General features: G+C 41.6%; 1 long non-coding RNA gene across 1 annotated transcript; it reads right to left on the minus strand.

Moving 5' to 3' along the window:
- Positions 1 to 12667: 12667 nt before the first annotated feature.
- Positions 12668 to 15422, minus strand: LOC307014889. The gene is made up of 3 exons (XR_013801344.1): positions 15096 to 15422; positions 14338 to 14385; positions 12668 to 14146 (listed from the first exon to the last, which is right to left on the minus strand). It is a non-coding gene; the product is annotated as an uncharacterized lncRNA (long non-coding RNA).
- Between the last annotated feature and the right edge of the window lie 235 nt (positions 15423 to 15657).

Consider the following 15657-nt stretch of genomic DNA (forward strand, 5'->3'; position numbering starts at 1 on the left):
TACCAGTCCTAGAACCATACCCTGAAAGATGTTTGAGGGTGGGATTAATAGAAATCTCTTTTTTTGGGGGGGGGTGGGGGCATTTTATGACAGGCCTGGCCATCACAATATGCCCCCCCTTGCTATCTTACAAAATAAAAGTGTCACATTCATGAAACTTGCTCCATTTATTGGTACCAGTCCTAGAACCATACCCTGAACAATGCTTGAGGGTGGGATTAATAGAAACCTCTTTTTTTTGGGGGGGGGGATGCATTTTATGACAGGCCTGGCCATCACAATATGCCCCCCCTTGCTATCTTACAAAATAAAAGTGTCACATTCATGAAACTTGCTCCATTTATTGGTACCAGTCCTAGAACCATACCCTGAAAAATGCTTGAGGGTGGGAATAAGAGAACCATCTTTCAAAAGATGAACATTGCTAAACTTTTGCAGCCTGAAACGCCAGGAAAGCTCCGCTCTGCTACCCACAATTCAGTTCGGCGAAAAGCGAGGCAACGTGACGTCACCCCACTCAAAGTGAAGGGGCAGACGCGTTGGAAACCGTTTTTGAAGCTGTCGAAGCTGTAGTGTGGACGGGCCTTTAGAGTGTGACGTGTGTAGCCTACAGTATATGAAATTGCAGTTCAAGAGGCCTGCCTGCGATGCTTCATATGTTATCTGTATAGTTTGGAATTGAGATACACAATATACTGTATGTAGTGACTATTTACTCTAATCTATACTTAAAGAGCAACTTCCAGGTTAAAGACACCTGTGAATAAATGTGTAGGAAAAGGATGAATACACTAGATTTTCAAAAAAATATACAAAAATATACAGTACAGTGACATCTGGCATCGTTTTCTGAAGAAATGTTCACTTCCGCATAAAAAAGCCTCGGCACGTGACCTCCCGCGTGTGACGTAACATGGGGGAAACAAGGGGGAGAGCGGCCGGTGTAACGTATTAATAAACATGGATGGATCCCAATGCTAGTTTCGACACAGAAGACACAGCAGACACAGAAGAAGTTGAACATGAATATTCGAATGCATATGACGGACCACAACCTTATAATTATGAGCCTGCTAGACGTCCAAGAGACCAGGAGCAGCCAAGGATTAGAAGAAATAACGGCCATCGGAGAGAAATTGAGCTGTGGTGTGAGGAGAACCAGTTGAGAACTGGGCAGCTATCTTGGTGAGTGACCGGCGTTAGCTACAAAATGTTAGCTAACGTCACATCACAACATTGTGAAGTTAGCTATCATATATCAGGCTATAACTAAAGTAGCATTGATAATATAGTAACGTTACTGGCAGGACTGTTGATACTGATCCTTAACAGAAACTAATGCGCAAGTATCAGCCGTATCTCGCGTTACCTAATGCAACTCCACACTACGGTGCTGTGTACCGGAGGGGAGATGCAAGATACGGCTGATACTTGACGATCTGGCGGAGAAAGTTTGTGGAGCCTCTGTTGATATGCCGTTGTTAATGGCTTGATGGAAAGCAGACCGTCGGGGAGGGTGCACAGCTGATTGCAGCAGGTGAGTGGAGGTTGAGCTGGGAGCCAGGAGTGACAGCCACCACGCACACACAAACAACACAGACAGGGGGAAACAAAAAAACACAAAGGAGACGGCTGGAGCAGTACAGCCACCACAGCGTTACCTAATGCAACTCCACACTACGTCTTACGGTGCCGTGTACCGGAGGGGAGAGAGAGCAGCGAAGGGGGGGGGGGGGGAGAGATGTAATATGGTTTCCTGGTAAAGCTGTGGAGAGTATGTGCTGCAGGGAGGTGGATGCAAAACGCACCCAGGAACGAACGCTAGCTCCGGTCCTTTTCCCGTGAGGGAAACTGTGGACTCGATGTCCTGACAGTCTGGTATTTGTGCAACCTGCACAAACACAATACTGCACCATGATTACAAAGGTGAAATACAATGTAAAACTACCGAAAAATACCAGCTCACTAAAACACATCCGCTCAACTCAACGCAACTACTAACTATACCCGCAGATAGAGAGTGGAGATGTTTACCCTTTGTGATGTAATATGACGCGTTTGACGTATGACCTTAAAAAAAAGCAGTTTTTAAGAGCAGAGCTCAAAATTGCTCCTTTCCCTCTGAATTCCTGCCCTTATGTCTTGTAAAACATATCAAACCCTACATTCACTTTTTTAATTTTAATTTTCAAGCAAGTTTAAGCATAAATGTAGAAAAAAAAAACTGCAAGATGCTCTTTAAGCCACTTTGTTGCTTTTAAAACCCTGATAATGTCCCTGGCCAATATTAACCCAACAGTACCAATGATCCAAGCAGTGATAAAATACAACAATTTGCATGGCACATTATTAATATACTAGGTTATTGATGCATACTTATGAGATACAATTAATAAAAGTAACTACATGAAGTCATTGACAATGTTGAGAAAAAAGGTAACAAACCAGATTCTCTGAGGAGATAAGTAGCAATGTCCAGCCTCAGCTCGTGCACTGCCTTCTGTGAGGTTTCAAACTCAATTGCCTCCCCCAGTCAAATCTTCTCTGCAAACTGAAGAGAACTCTTATTAGTATATGGACTGCATGGTCTATGATTTTACCCTCAAATGGAATACAGACAAATTACCCAACAGATTTAAAGAATGACATGTTGTATATGTGTAGTTTGACACAATTCAATACATCTTTGATCAAGATGTATAAAAGCAAGTCAAGATATTCAGTCTAATCGCTACTGAATTTGAGTTTGAGAGTAATGTTTGGGTAAATGCATTTCACACTCACTTTTAAGGCCAGGACACCACAGGATGCGCTGTCTTGTTGGCGATTATGGGGGAGGGTACTGCATATCCACCTTGACACCTTGCAGCCTTCCATCCTCATAAAGGCTCTACAGTATGTAGATAATACATGTGTCAAGATGCCGCACATCATTGTCAAAAAACTCATACAACACCAGAACTAGTACACTGTATCAAATGTACCTTGTAGACTGTAGGCACACCCTCATTTTGCCTTTCCCTTCTCCAAGTGGATCCAAGAAGAGGGTTTTCTTCTCATGGGGGTACATTACCTTTTATTATTCACATGGAAACACAACATGCATTAGGCAGGAACCATACACTAGGCAGGTACGATGTAAGGTATTGTTTAGATGTTATCAATAATAAGTGACAGCATGTACAGTGGGGCAAAAAAGTATTTAGTCAGCCACCAATTGTGCAAATTCTCCCACTTAAAAAGATGAGAGAGGCCTGTAATTTTCATCCTAGGTATACCTCAACTATGAAAGACAAAATGGGAGAAAAAAAATCCAGGAAATTGCATTGTCTGATTTTTAAAGAATTTATTTTCAAATTATGGTGGAAAATAAGTATTTGGTCAATAACAAAAGTTAATCTCAATACTTTGTTATATACCCTTTGTTGGCAATGACAGAGGTCAAACGTTTTCTGTAAGTCTTCACAAGGTTTTCACACACTGTTGCTGGTATTTTGGCCCATTCCTCCATGCAGATCTCCTCTAGAGCAGTGATGTTTTGGGGCTGTCGCTGGGCAACACGGACTTTCAACTCCCTCCAAAGATTTTCTATGGGGTTGAGATTTTGAGACTGGCTAGGCCACTCCAGGACCTTGAAACGCTTCTTAGGAAGCCACTCCTTCGTTGCCCGGGCGGTGTGTTTGAGATCATTGTCATGCTGAAAGACCCAGCCACGTTTCATCTTCAATGCCCTTGCTGATGGAAGGAGGTTGTCACTCAAAATCTCACGATACATGGCCCCATTCATTCTTTCCTTTACACGGATAGGTCGTCCTGGTCCCTTTGCAGAAAAACAGCCCCAAAGCATGATGTTTCCACCCCCATGTTTCACAGTAGGTATGTTGTTCTTTGGATGCAACTCAGCATTCTTTCTCCTCCAAACACGTCTAGTTGAGTTCTTACCAAAAAGTTATATTTTGGTTTCATCTGACCATATGACATTTTCCCAATCCTCTTCTGGATCATCTAAATGCTCTCTAGCAAACTTCAGACGGGCCTGGACATGTACTGGCTTAAGCAGGGGGACACGTCTGGCACTGCAGGATTTGAGTCCCTGGCGGCGTAGTGTGTTACTGATGGTAGCCTTTGTTACTTTGGTCCCAGCTCTCTGCAGGTCATTGACTAGGTCCCCCTGTGTGGTTCTGGGATTTTTGCTCACCGTTCTTGTGATCATTTTGACCCCACGGGGTGAGATCTTGCGTGGAGCCCCAGATCGAGGGACATTATGTCTTTTATACTGATAATGAGTTTAAACAGGTGCCATTAATACAGTTAACAAGTGGAGGACAGAGGAGGCTCTTAAAGAAGAAGTTACAGGTCTGTGAGAGCCAGAAATCTTGTTTGTTTGTAGGTAACCAAATACTTATTTTCCACCATAATTTGCAAATAAATTCTTTAAAAATCAGACAATGTGATTTTCTGGATTTTCTTTTCTCATTCTGTCTCTCATAGTTGAGGTATACCTTGGATGAAAATTACAGGCCTCTCTCATCTTTTAAAGTGGGAGAACTTGCACAATTGGTGGCTGACTAAATACTTTTTTGCCCTACTGTATGTGTGGCCCGGTTATCTTGCAAATCACTAATTATATATGGTGTATACAGCACTATAGATACAGATTGGAGCTTAAAATATGCTCCTATTCTCACCACCAACATCCAGTGATGGTTCTCGTTCACAATTCCCACGATGACTGTGTGTGCCATTGGATCAACCAGAGAGTAGTTGCAAAAGTATTACATTCCTGTTGAAAAACACACATTTGCAACATTTACAAATGCAAAGTCATTCCAATCATGTACATACCCGGATTCTTCCAAATTTGTGTTTCCAGATGGCGGTCATAGCGTAGCTGTCAATAACAGCTGCTTGACCGTCATTGCACTGGTTAAATGTTCTTACAATGAGTGTAAGGTAGGCATTGATCACCTATGAGAAGAATGATCACAATGTATTAAAAAGAGGCATGTTTACTGTAATACTATCAACTACATTGTTGTAACGTCACTGAATTTCCTTTTATGATTTAAGTCAATAAAACTGTAATACAATGTTTTGTGACTCATTAAAACAAATATTGCCCATGAGGGAACGGAATTATATAAAATATAAAAATATCAATTATAATGTGACAAAGCAATACCTCACTCTCCAGCTCCTTGTTTGGACCAGTGTTTGTGATGTCCCAAAAAAAAAGTTTGTATGGCCCTATTTTTGAAAGGAGGACGTGTACATCCTTCCCAGCCCATGCCTCCTGCACATCTGAAAAAAAGACATTAATGCACCAACCATGATATAGTTAAAGAATTAGTTCATGTTTACATAATCACTATTCAAATGTAACAAATCAATATCAAAACACCTACATTTGTCAGTTAGAGTGACAGTATTTATTGGAGCAGATGAGGCTGGCGCTGATGGAGCAGCAGGTGGGGCTGATGGAGCAGCAGGTGAGGCTGATGGAGCAGCAGGTGGGGCTGATGGAGCAGCAGGTGGGGCTGATGGAGCAGCAGGTGAGGCTGATGGAGCAGCAGGTGAGGCTAATGGGGCAGCAGGTGGGGCTGATGGAGCAACAGGTGGGGCTGATGGAGCAACAGGTGGGACTGATTAATTTGGTCAGGGATTCGGGCAGCCGTGCTTAGGATATTTTCAAGTGATCCACATTGATTTTTTTTTAAACTTTACCATCCTCCGATAGCAGATCAGCACTTTTCCCCTCTAGTGCTGTAATTTGGAAAGGGCCAAGGAAGTTTGCCTTAAGCTTGCCACCTTTTCTTTGTTGGATCCGCACATTCTGTCGCCACACCTGGTCACCTACTCTGAAGTGGAATTTAGGAATGCCCTGTCTCAAGCGCTTCCTGGTGCTTTTTTCTTGCTTGGAAATATTGCCATGGAGAATGTCCTTGATTTCCTCAAGGTTTTTAACGCCCTGGGAAACCTTTTCCTCAGCCACAACATCCTCAACACTGCTGTCTACCTGTGAATAAATGTTTTGATATTCCTTCAGTAAATGTTTTCAACGTTAACTTGATATACCTTAAGTTATATTGAGAAATGTTTACCAACCATTAAGTTTTCTGGCACCTAGGTTGGATACCGAGCCTCTCGGCCAAACATCAGAAAGTATGGTGAGAACTTAGTTGTCATCTGCTTTTTTGTTCTCAAGCCAAACATGACTACATCTAGGTACTCATCCCAGTCTTCTGGTTTGTCTGCCACCAGCTTCCTGAGAGCTCTAAAACAAAAAACTGAATTTGTACTGATAATAGTACTGATAATAGGCATTATATATACTGTATATATATATATATGGTCCGACTGGCATTTGCCTCACCTTTGTATGGTGCCGTTCATCCTCTCTACCAGCCCATTGGTTTGAGGGTGATAGGGCGAACAGAGACTTCTCTGAATCCCCATCTTGGCACATACATTCTTGTTGATCTGTAAATATAAAGAACATTGTATAACGTTTTATATAGATGACAACACAACTACAATATTTTTGCAAAAAATGTTTAAACCATTTTCAAAATTACCGTATTGACAAACTCTCTTCCTTGGTCAGTCAGGATTCTTTTTGGCACCTCAAACTGATGGAAAAACTTCACAATGCATTCTGTCACCTCAGTTGCTTTTTTGGTTTTCAGAGGATATGCTTGCGGCCATTTGGTGAGGTAGTCTACCATAACGCAAATGTATACATTCCCACTATTGGTAGTTTTTAACCTGCCAATCAAGTCCATGCCAATGAGCTCAAATGGATGTTCAACCATGAAAAAAAGGACAAATAATAATTATACATTTTATTCTGGATATAATGTTTGTGAGCATGTTGTGTAGGGAAAATAATTCTGCTCCAATCAGAGCTTTCTTCCTTTCTACATTATCTGCTGAGATGGATGTGATATATGTGAGGTAAATGTGTTTTGTGATACAACAACAGACATTGATTTTGAGAATGTGGTAAAAAATATTACCTTTATTGGGGTATATTCCACCTCCTGTTTTATAAGATGAGCAGCTGCCTGGCACACTGCACATTCTGACACCTGTTCAAAACACATACACAGGTTAACTATCTGAATACCTTTTTTCTGTCAGTTCACACAGGACCAGACCAAATAGAACAGGTTCTTACATTTCTGTAATTTAAGGAAATAATACATAAACTTAAATGCAAGTAGGCAGGGTATTTAACTTTATCTGCGATAAGCTGAAGCTATAAAAAGTGAACAGCTTGCTTATCAGCAGTTGCAGTGCTTACCCATTTATGTATGTCAGAAGACATCCCAGGCCAAAATAATCTTTTCGACATGGCGTCTCTGGTCCTGTATTGGCCTGTATGAGCACCTGTGGCGCTATCGTGGAAATCTAGAAAGATCGCGATTGCCTCCTCCGCGCCTCTGACCACTTTGGTCTTGGTGGCCTTACCCTTCATGTAATACAGGGCTCCATCTTTAACATAAATTGTAATATTCGTTGACATCAAATAAATGACAGTTATACAATCCGCATATTGACTTACAAAAGTTTGTGGGGTGTCTGTGAATAGGCTACTTAAACAATCAATCAAAAACTCACCATCCAGGACATAAGTGGAAGCCTTTCTTCTTATTTCATTTTTACATGTCTTTGTGCTGTCTAGCGGATACTGGCCTTTGCGCTTGTAATCGACAATGGTTTGGTACAAATTGTTATCCATTTGACCAGAGCAAGCTTCACGATGTAATTGTCGGCTGTACCATAAATTGGTTTTCGCGCCGTCACTAATGACTGTGGGACGCGGGAACGAGTGGGGTGCAAGTTGCTTGTGTTGGTAATGCCCAAAATGAATCCAGTAGACAGACATGTGTGCATATATAAGATAATTACCTTCATTACATTCTTTCTTGATCTGGGGTATAATAAGGGGAGTGTTCTGTTACAGCTAAGTTTACTCTTGTTTGCATTTTCTGGGCTATTCTTTGTGTGCCTATTGTGCCTATTCGTGGTCCCTTTAAGAATAAGGATGACATCATCAGATGGGTGTGTCAGGTGATCATTAGAGAGGAAATAGGCAAAGCATGGCTCTGTGAGCAATGTGTTATTGTTTGTTAGAAATCCAGCTACATCTGCATACTCTTAATGCCTTTGATCGCATGTAAGTATTGTTTATGTTTGTGTTGTTAACCATTACAGATGATTATTTTTTGAAAATATTGTATTCTGTGGTGTTTAATGCTGGAGATCTTCCGAGTTGTCTCAATATTGTTCAAGGCTAATGCAAGGAGAGTTAAATGAATAAATGTACAAATGGCTGATTATATGTTTAAAATATGATGCCATTTATAACTGTTTGAGTTCTAGAATTACAATAAATACATTAAAAAGCTTACAGTAAATATAACAAGGCAATTCAATAAATGTTAAAGCTGTGTTGATTTATATACATTGTGCATATTTGTGTATGTAGAAATGATCATAGAATTGATTATATTTTGTCTTGTTTATTTTTAGTTTCACACCTTCCTTATATCATTAAACCTGTGGGCAAAGGATTCACGTCTTCAGAGTCTTGGTATACGGAGGGAGTTTATCTGGCTGTTAAGCTATATACACTACATATACCGGGGACAGCACAGTGAAAATACGGCATTCTAGCGGGCAGAACAACGCAGTGTAAGCTGGCAGACAATGACAGCATCTTCACATACAGCCACTGGATGACCGTCAAAACAGTGTCTAAAGAGAGGTACACTATCAGACGGTGCCATGAAAGAAAAGGCTTCTTCGCTAAACACACGCTCTCGTGTTTCAGGCTCCCAACTACGATCAAGAGCATCATCAACTGGGTCCGCTGCAGTCAGGGCACGAACGAAAGCAGAAGCAGCTAAAGCAGGTCTTTCCTACGCCGAAAAGGAAATTAATATAAGGCTAGAAAAAGCTAAGTTGGAAGCATCTATGGAAATGCTCAACATACAGAAAGAACAGCTGCGGCTATAACTGAAGCAGAAGTATTCGAAGCTGCTGAGGATTTAGACATTGAGAAAGAAAGGAGTAAAAAATGTTTAAGCTTTGTATCATTGGAAGCAGCATTACCCACACAGCAATATGTTGCTGACCAAGCCAAAATAACGGAGGCTAAACCTCAACTAAGTGATCATTATGTAGCAGCAAATACAAAGCCAAGTCTTGGCGACAGCATTTCACATTCACAGCTCAAACCAGAAGCCAAACCTTTCATTCTCCATCAAACCAATCCTGGATCCCAATCACCTCATCTTACCTCACAGCAGCCTGGCATCAACGGAGACGAGTGTGCTCGTGGTTCACGCAATGTAAAGTTTGACAACAACCGTTGTACTCCTGGACAGTATTACCGGCCTCAAAACCACAGTGGTAATCCTTCCTCATCGCCCCATACCAATACCATGTCTCCAAATGACAATAACGACGACTCAAACCTGAATGACTTTCTGAGATATTTTGCACGGCATGAGCTTGTTGCTATAGGTTTGCTCCAATTCAATGAAAAACCTCAGAATTACAGAGCATGGAAATGGTCTTTCCAGACCGCAACCCGGGGTTTAAACCTGACACCAAGTGAGGAGATGGATGTTCTGCACAGCTGTCTTGGTAACGAGGCAAGACAACATGTCGAACAGATAAGAGCAATATACATAAATCACCCTGAAGCAGGATTAGCAATGACATGGGACAGACTCGAGCGAACATATGGCTCACCAGAAGTCATTGAAGACGCTCTGTTCAAACGCATTGACACCTTTCCTAAAATAACAAATCAAGATTATTCCAAACTGACAAGTTAAATGATCTATTAATGGAACTTCAATCTGCCAAAGCAGAGGGAGACTTTACTGGTCTCTCCTTCCTCGACACAGCCAGAGGCGTCAACCCAATAGTTCAGAAGCTTCCATTCGGTCTGCAGGAAAAGTGGGCATCAGTCGGTGCATCCTACAAGCGGCAAAATCGTGTCCACTATCCACCTTTTGACTTCTTTGTGAACTTTATCAGCCAGGAGGCTATCATGAGGAATGATCCGAGCTTCAACTTCGCCTCCCACACAGACACAGCTAAACAGAATGATAAGGCAGGTTGGAAACCAAACAAATATCGGGAGGTCTCTGTCCACAAAACAGAGATCTTCCCCGGAGTCGTTACTGAAACCGGTGAGCCCCCAACGAGATCTGAGGACTTTGATAAAATGTGTCCGATACATGAAAATCCACATCCACTCCACAAATGTCGTACATTCCGAGCAAATCCCATTGATGAGCGTAAGGCATGCCTAAAAGAGAATAATGTGTGCTTCAGATGCTGTTCTTCGTCATCACATTTCGCGAAGAACTGTAAAATGAAAATTCAATGTTTTGAATGCAAAAGTGAAAGACACCATACAGCACTTCACCCTGGACCCGCACCCTGGATGGAGGAGGTGGTCCCTGCTCCTGAGCATGGCGGGGAGGAGGACAAAACTTCACCTCGTCCTCATGTCACCACCAAATGCACAAACGTCTGTGGCAGAGATCTGGCAGGTAGATCCTGCTCCAAAATATGTCTTGTAAATGTATATCCATCAGGCCACAAAGACAAAGCAATTAAACTGTATGCAATTTTGGACGAACAGAGCAACAGATCATTAGTTCGTTCACAGTTCTTTGAAATGTTCAGTGACCAAAGTCCGAGTGCTCCTTACACATTGAGAACATGTGCTGGAGTGAAGGAATCAGCAGGAAGAAGAGCCAGTGGCTATGCTGTTGAGTCTCTGGATGGAACTGTCCACATCCCATTACCCAGCCTCATAGAATGCAATGACATTCCTAACAACAGAAATTAGATCCCAACCCCTGATGTGGCTCTCAATCATGCACACCTCAAGTCAGTGGCGCACCTCATCCCAGACATTGACCCACAAGCCCCTATCATGCTTCTCTTGGGTCGGGACGTTATCAGAGTTCATAAGGTTTGCGAACAGATGAATGGCTCACACAACCAGCCTTATGCTCAAAAGTTAGATCTGGGGTGGGTCATTGTAGGCAATCTTTGTCTAGAAAGCGTCAACAAACCATTGACGATCAACAGCTTCTACACAAAAATCACAGAACTAGAGCGTCCTATTCTCCAAGTCACTCAGGATTCAGATGGGAAAACCTCCTGTGATGCTGACAACCTTGGAAGTACTGTGCCCAATCTGGACCATTTGCCTTTTGTGCCGACAGATCAGAACCCCACAGATCATGCAACACGTTCAGTGGCTCAAGGTCATTTAAAAGACACTAACTGGCTGTCTGGACCCAAGTTTCTGTCCAAGCCAAAGCCAAATATCTCTGAGAGCACCTATGATCTTGTGGGTCCGAATCCAGACCCAGATATCCGGCTTCAAGTGTCAACTTTGAGCACTGCAACAGCTCACAAGCAGCTTGGTTCCCAGCGCTCTACCAAGTCCTCTTTATTGGAGTCACTCACTCCTTCTGTTACTCGCCTCTTGCACATCGCATGTGTGTTCAAGGCAACCCCAAAAAAGAACAATTATCGTAAGGGCTGGCATTGCTGCGAGGCAGAATTCACTGTTGAGGAATCCAATCAGGCCGCAGATATCATCATTCAAGCATGCAAGAAGTGGCAGTCAAATCAAGTACCAAGATATGAATGGCCTCTTCGACTGACAACACAGACTTTTCTTAACAAAAACGGGAAGTTGCATCAGGTCGAGGTGAAGGTCATCGAACCAGGAGGGACTTCGCTCTTTCTTAGGCCTGTTGCAGAGATGGTGCCTCTTCTCCGCCCTGATGGCTAGGTAATGGAAGTGTACTAGATTTGGGTGACGTGTTTCACGCCATACGGAGAGTGTTCTGTTACAGCTAAGTTTACTCTTGTTTGCATTTTCTGGGCTATTCTTTGTGTGCCTATAGAGAACCGCAGTGACGCGTCGTAAAACCCGGAAGTAAACTTCTTCCGGTTCCTTCTTGAAAAACCAATGCAAATTCTCCATAGGATTTTGGAAAAATAGCTCGAAATAAGGTCTGTGGTTGACACACATTTAAGAGAGGTGTCACGTTTTATTCAGCCGGATAATCTCCACATGTCAACCCTACTTTTATAATTTCTGAATCATAAATCTAGTCGCCAAAAGTGAAATGCTAACGTTATGCTATAAACGAACTACAAGCCAGTACAGCAGCAGGGTCGCACGACTTCAACGTCACGCCAACTTAAGATCGTTTCAACTGACTTGCACTGAAACTGCACTTTGAACACTTTAAATTAAATATATTAACATTTTAAACTGTATACCCCGGTTATCTAGGCCCTTTTTGTTTTGTTTAATGTATACCACGTTTATCTAGGCCCTTTTTGTTTTGTTTTATGCATACATGTCACACTGTGGGAAACGATATTTCTGGATGTATAACACATGTAGAATTTTTGGCAATAAAGCTGAATTTGACTTTCGCGTGCTTGCATATTTTAACAAAGCTTTTCATTTTAGCCACACTGAATTTAACTAGAAGTCATGGCTGTGTCAATTACCAGTCTGATATCGTTTTAAAAAGATGACAAGAAGAGTGTAGAGAGAGGAGAGAACCACTACAAGTCAGGACACGTAACAGTGCGGCCTAGATGAAGGTGTGCTTACCGGTGTTGTCAGGGCTAGCATGAGGGACAAGGTTTATAGTGTCGGTGAGTAGTGATAGCAAGAGTACCGTTAACCTAGAGTTAATTTATTCACATTAATTCCCATCAACAAATCAATTGTATGTGTCACATGAAATCTTTATTAGGCAAGGCAAGTTTATTTATATAGCACTTTTCAACACAAGGCAATTCAAAGTGCTTTACAAAAAATGAAAGAGATTCAGAAAATGGCATTTAAAATCAGTCATTAAAAAGAAAAGCTAATAAAATAAACATTCAAAGAAAAAATACATGGATAAAAGTTACAGTGCAGTCTAAGATATGAATAGTTCAATTAAAAGCAGCGACAAAAAGAAAAGTCTTCAGCCTGGATTTAAAAGTAGTAAGAGTTGCAGCAGACCTGCAGATTTCTGGGAGTTTGTTCCAGATATTTGGAGCAAAATAACTGAACGCTGCTTTACCATGTTTAGTTCTGACTCTGGGGACAGAAAGCTGACCAGTCCCTGAAGACCTGAGAAACTTGGATGGTTCATAATTTAGCAGGAGGTCAGAAATGCATTTTGGTCCTAAACCATTCAGTGCTTTATAAACAGCAGCAGTATTTTGAAATCTATTCTTTGACACACAGGAAGCCAGTGTAAAGACTTCAGAACTGGAGCAATGTGATCCACTTTCTTAGTGTTAGTGAGGACTCGAGCAGCGGTGTTCTGAATCAGCTGCAGCTTTCTAATAGATTTTTTAGTGAGACCTGTGAAGACACCATTGCAGTAGTCCAGTCTACTGAAGATAAAAGCATGGACATGTTTTTCCAAATCCTGCTGTGACATTAGTCTTTTAATCCTAGATATGTTCTTTAGCTGATAGTAAGCTGATTTAGTAACTGTTTTAATGTGACTGTTGAAACCAATAACTAATTTAACCCGCTGACAAGAGAGCCCACCTCCGAAGATCGTGACTGGCTGAGGGACAGACTCGGGGGCAGGTTTTCAGGAATTTCTTGGCTTCTCTCCCCCGAGCCAGAAGAGGAACACTACAGCTTGGAAACACTTACTGTTCCTGAAATTATCAAATCTGTTGGGCATCAGGGACCTGAGGAAATTGTGGCAAGCATGGCATTGTCTGAAGAGCAACAGAGGGCAATTCAGGTGGCTACCACTGGTCAGCGAACCAACCCAAACTGGCATTTGTTCAGGAAAGGAAGGTTGACTGCCAGCAACTTTGGAGCTGTCCTGAGGTCAAAGCGTGTGACTGCTCCCCTTATTGCCAGGGTGCTAGGGCAACAACAGGCCCTTGATGGTGTTTTGTCTGTACAGTGGGGGACTATGAATGAATGTGAGGGCGTCAGGGCATTCACCACTGCAACCCAGATGCAGGTCCATGAGTCAGATTTGTGGCTCTCCCTATCAGGAATGTTGGGGGCATCTCCAGATGGTCTGGTAGGGTCTTCCGCTGTGCTGGAGGTAAAGTGTCCCTACGGAGCCAGGGAAATGACAATTAGTGAAGCATTGCAAATCAAGGGCTTCTGTGTCAGTAAGGAAGGAGAAACATTCAGCCTACGTGAGGAACATCCTTACTGGCACCAAGTGCAAGGTCAGCTTCACCTCACTGCAAGGAAGAAGAAATAAAAAAACTGTGAATTGTTTTTAATTTACATTTACTCGCCTTTGCAATGTTGTGGTTGTTAGAGTGTTAGGTTTCCTGTCAGCTCGTCTGTTGGGAAGATATAAAATATTAGTTTCATGGAAGTCACACCTTCACATATACTGTAAGAGCATTAAGACATACAGTACATAGGCTAAAACAAAACATCTAAAGATATAACCTTGCACTTTGATAAGTCTCGTGAACATTTTCACTATTTTGACCTTTTTATAGATGAAAATTGAACTAAAGAAATAAATGGTAGATTAATCCATATTGAAAATAGGTGTCAGCTGCTACACTAATTATAATAGTTATATTTCTTAATTAAGATAACATATTACTGTATTGATCCCAATTTGGGAAATGTTTGTGTTGCAGCAGCATAACAAGAAAAAAACAAAATATAAGTTATTATATACAAAAGTATGTGAGGGATGGAATATTAAATTGAATATAAATGTGAAATGTACATGTGATTTTACGTCCAAGAGAAGCTATGGAGCAGAGAGTTCTCTGCCAGCCAGAGCTGATTTGTTGTTAGTTCAATATTTCAAACTGATTTCCCTGACTACCATCTTTAGTTACATGGTGAAACGTTATGCTGCTTGTACTAATTAGACTTATCATATAAGCCACACAGGTTTTAATAGGATATATTCATTATCTTTACTTATGTTGCGGTCTTTTCAGCAGCACCATCTCTAAAACGGCGATACAGTCACTACCCATCATTTACATTTCACCCTGACATGGACAAAAATATAACGTCAGCTTACCTCATGGCACGAATCCAGACTCTCCTTTGGAAAACATTGGCCGGGAAACGATAGAACAAGCACGTTTCATGCGAAGACCTGTGGCTGCAACCCGGAGCAAAGCAACAAACCATTGCGTAGCTAACTAGTAGCGCTAGCTTTAGCTAACGTTAGCTAACGAAACGAACTGCCGAGTAAAATTGGAAAACAGTGGTAATTAATTATTCTATAATTTCTAAAACTACTGTGTTAAAAACGAAAATTTCAAAAATACAGATTCTAATGGTCAGATATAGATATACAGATACTAAAGATAGGCAGGTACTTGCTTTCAAGCAGAACACAGGGGGAAACAAATTTAGCGGGAGTGTTTACGTGTTCTGCGTAATGACGTACAACGGCCTCGACAATTTCTGTAGTCCTATTCAGCCACTCGGTAACAACCATCGTTTTTCAGACACGTAAACTCTTCAAAAATCCCCAGTGGGGTCACTGCTGATGTATTTAATGTCGTAGAACAAAACGTGACTTATCTCTTAAATTTGTTTCAACCACAGACCTTATTTCGAGCTATTTTCCAAAA

The sequence above is a fragment of the Notothenia rossii genome, assembly GCF_949606895.1.
Source record: "Notothenia rossii genome assembly, chromosome: 8".
Classification (NCBI taxonomy): Eukaryota; Metazoa; Chordata; class Actinopteri; order Perciformes; family Nototheniidae; genus Notothenia; species Notothenia rossii.